Raw genomic sequence first — 4,185 nt, forward strand, 5'->3', positions numbered from 1 at the left:
CTCCTCTGCTCCCGTAGACGTCTATGAGGAAATGACTCTACTTCTCTGTAGTGACCAGCAGGGGGCGACTCCTCTGCTCCCATAGACGTCTATGAGGAAATGACTCTACTTCTCTGTAGTGACCAGCAGGGGGCGACTCCTCTGCTCCCATAGACGTCTATGAGGAAATGACTCTACTTCTCTGTAGTGACCAGCAGGGGGCGACTCCTCTGCTCCCATAGACGTCTATGAGGAAATGACTCTACTTCTCTGTAGTGACCAGCAGGGGGCGACTCCTCTGCTCCCATAGACGTCTATGAGAGAATGAGTCTACTTCTCTGTAGTGACCAGCAGGGGGCGACTCCTCTGCTCCCATAGACGTCTATGAGAGAATGAGTCTACTTCTCTCCTGATCTATTCGCTCAGGAATCATTGTAAACATGAGTTTATGGTTTCGTCTTCTTTAATACAGCACGATGTTCATTTGGTAGCGATGGTGCGCTGGGAACCGCAAGGATGATAATGTCCCATGTCGAAGTGACCCTGAGCAAGACATCTAACCCCTAATTGCTCCCCGAGGCCAGAATGTAGAAAATCATGGGTTAAAAATGTAATGTAAGTCGTTTGGATAAAAGCGTCAGCTAAACGACCTGTAATGTGATGTAGATTATGGTCCATTTAGCGTCAAACAGACCATAAAGCTGGGGATGCTTTAGGGCGGGGCTACACGCTGATTGACAGGTCTCTACTACAGACGTATGCGGTCTCTACACTCCTCCCCCTTCATGTGATCTTCACAGCACCGGTCGCAAAAATCCAAATATCGACGACCAAAACGGCAAACTTGAGGCTCCGCTTCCGTACGTCTTCCTGTTACGAAGTGAGAAGAAAAATCCTCAACGTACTGAAGACACACAACGTGTGTGTGTGGTGTGCGTCGTTATTGCCCGTGTGAAACAGGTCATGGGTGGCAGGGCTACCTTGCAAAGCAGATGAGAGGAACTTCCTCCTCTTGGGGCCGGCACAAAGCCGGGCGGCGGTGGGGGGTGAGTGCGGGCTGTGGGGGTGAGGCGGGGGGGGGCAGCGGGTAGACGGGCCGAGGGCCGAGGGTCTTTGTGTGTTTTTGTTGGCGGTGGCAGCGCCCCTCCGGCCTCGTGGACACACGCCTGGTTCACTCGACGACAGCTTTGTCCGCGCTTGGAGGGCGGCCATCAGCGAGGGTCTCCATGACAGCGTGAGAGAGAGAGAGAGAGAGAGAGAGAGGGAGGCAAACACGACACATCGACACGCGGCTGCTGGTGAAGACGTTAAATGTGTGAAATGTAAATGGACCGTTGGCGGAGGAGAGACTAGTTTAGTTTAGAACCATCTCTTGAGTTTGTGTACTTTATTAAAACACAACAAATAAATGTTTTTAATTAGATCTTGATCGAGTTTTCAGTTTTTCTCTACTTTTCGTAAAGTAAATGATCAAAGAAAGTAAACTTTTGTTCTTTTTACGATACTGTACATGAGTCCCCCCCCCCCCCGTCCCGTCCCCGTCCCCCCCTCACCTGCAGCCGAAGGAATGTGTCTTCGTCCTCCAGCAAGCTCGGGGAGAACATCCGATGACAGCAGGCGCTCGCCCCCCCCCCCCCCCTGCAATCACAGACAGCTTCATTATCTGCTGACTCATTTTGTGCCCCCCCAAAAAGAGGACTCCCAGGTAACGGAGAGAGCGGGTTCACTCTCCCCCTCTGCGTCTCCCCCTCCCCCTCCCAACAAAGGGCTCTCTCAGGGCCCCGGGCTGCCCCCCCCCCCCCCCCCCCCCAACTACCCCCACCCCCACCTGCACAGGGAGGAATCTGCGGGGAGGGGGGGGTCTCTGGATCGGCGCAGCAGGAGGACAGCCAGCGCCGGGACAGGCGGCGATACAACGTCTGAATACCCGAGCGGGGCCACACCGTCGTGCCTCTCCAATTAAATTACCCCCTCCACAATGAGGAGGCCCCCAGGACTGACACCTCCATTCAGAGCGTGGCAGCGGCTTTTGTGGGGTGTGATGGGGGGGGGGGACAATTTCCATCCCTGCGAAGATAGATCTCCTGAGGAGAGCGACAATGGCGCGGCCGATCCCTCTGGTGCGTGTTTTCTGCGGAGGGAAACGGGGATCCGGCGGGTTTACTCGCAGGGACGCGAGGAACTCCGGTGTGGAGGTGATAAAATATCCCGAAGGTCTCTACAAACTGTGGTGTCTCACAGTGGGACTCGATAAGCAGCAATAAGACGCTCAACCAGTGGAACCGCGTGTCAGCAGATGAACAGGAAGTGACCATGTTTGTGGAGAAGAGTTGGGTCGATATGTCGTTAATTCATATTTTAATCTCCGTATCAGTTCGAGCGGTTCGATTGAACTGCGTCCTTGACCAATCACATTCCTCCGTCTCCTCGTCTTTAATCCGACTTCAGAGAAACTCTTTTTCCTCCCGTGCGCATAAAGGCGCGCTTGTTCTGTCCCACTCGGTCGACCCGAAGAGAAGCCCAGGTACGCGGATTCCACCGCGGCCTCGCTGCTCAGCGCTTAAGTGGATGCTGCTGAAAAGGCGGGCCTTCATGTCTGACCCCGACAGGTCGGAGGTCACTGTGTGTGTGTGTGTGTGTGTGTGTGCGACCCGGGGACACTCATCTTGTCTCGCTCCGACAGATCGTTCCGGGATTAAGGAACAATTCCACAAATGCAGCGAGACGTCCGTGAGAGTCGATCGAAGCACCGACAGGAAGAACGAGGAAGTTAGATTCTGAGATCTGATTCTAAGGACGGAAACATTCCTTCTTTTGCCTGAAGAGATCAGTCATTTTCTGGATTTAAGAAGAATGTCAGTCAGGACGAGATCTCCTCCATCAGACGATCATTCCTGCTACAGGTCTCCTTTGTTAAATACACCCATTTAGAGTAATAAAGCGGCAGAAGAGTCTGGAACCCCAGAGGATCGTCTTCGTCCAATCAGAGACGCGGAGGGTCCGAGTCAAGAGATGAAAGAGCCAGAGGAAAAATCTCTCTCCGTTTCTGGGTCAAGAACTAATTGATTTCCTGATTAGTCGTCCATCAACCTAAATCACAACCTGCTTCCACACCTGCGACGCGAGTGAGATTTCACGGCTGAGGAATTCATTGACTGATTTGTCTGTTTAACACGTCTATCCCCTTATTCTGGGATATGAAACGTAACGAGAGGCCCAGCACAATAAAAGAGGGACATGAAAATTACATTTTCTCTAAGTTAATTTTGACTGTTGTTTTTTTTTTCCCCCGAGAGGAATTCTGACGCCTGTGATTATTCGTCTCCCGGCGACCGCTCAATTAATGCGATCATTTGGTTTTTCGGCGGTTATCATCGGGGGAAATACGGGGGGGGGACTCACACAGCGGTGAGAGAAATATACATCGGCTGTAAAAAGTGTCGGTGACATTCATGCTTTGGATCTGGATTCCTCGCGTGGAACACGAGGCGCCGCAATTATCTCCTCAAGAGCACAATGTAAGCATAATTTCCCCAGACTGCGTAATTATCTTTGAGTAGAATGACAAACTCATCAACGCAAGTTTCAGAAACAAGCGCTTCCACTCGAGGCAAGTAGGCTCTGAGGCGAGAAGCTATTTTTAACCATTTCCTAACCAGGTATAGCTCGCCGTCTTGTTCCAATGCGGGTGGGGGGTCCGGGGGGGGGGGGGGGGGGGGGCATTGGTCCACAAGGTCAGCGTTGGCCTGCCTCCTGTTTCTCACAATCTAAAGAATCCATCACGAGCCGGCCGTTGGCGAGCAAAGTTCAAATGACAGAAAGTGGGCGGGTTCCCAGATACCTGCTGTCAGGCGATTGGCCTACGAGCAGAAAGCCTCCATCGCACAAGTCTCACTCCATCATTCTGATGCTTCTTATGTTTTATCTTCACAAAAAGATGAACTGATCAGACCTGCGGGGGGTTGGGGGTCCGTTGAGGGAGAATTCTGGGGTGCTCGTGGTAAACCTGATCCCAGTGACTGATGCTGATCGCCCCCCCCCCCCCCCTTCTCCCTCTCTCTCTCAGCAGGCCGAGGAGGACCCGGCTGCGATTATAATACTTAAAATAATTCCACCAAAGTGGAGCCATCATTGAATAATTCAGCCTTCGTGTCAGGACTTTGCTGGACTGTGTGTCGTCATTCAGGCTGGTTTCTTCTCACTAGA

At 52.4% G+C, this 4,185-nt stretch overlaps 1 long non-coding RNA gene across 1 annotated transcript; it reads right to left on the minus strand.

Annotated features, from left to right (window-relative positions):
• Positions 1-431: 431 nt before the first annotated feature.
• On the minus strand, positions 432-1,201 carry LOC144395161 (uncharacterized). Its single transcript, XR_013457355.1, has 2 exons — positions 960-1,201; positions 432-849 (listed from the first exon to the last, which is right to left on the minus strand). It is a non-coding gene; the product is annotated as an uncharacterized LOC144395161 (long non-coding RNA).
• Between the last annotated feature and the right edge of the window lie 2,984 nt (positions 1,202-4,185).

Source organism: Gasterosteus aculeatus, unplaced genomic scaffold (assembly GCF_964276395.1).
Source record: "Gasterosteus aculeatus unplaced genomic scaffold, fGasAcu3.hap1.1 HAP1_SCAFFOLD_98, whole genome shotgun sequence".
Classification (NCBI taxonomy): Eukaryota; Metazoa; Chordata; class Actinopteri; order Perciformes; family Gasterosteidae; genus Gasterosteus; species Gasterosteus aculeatus.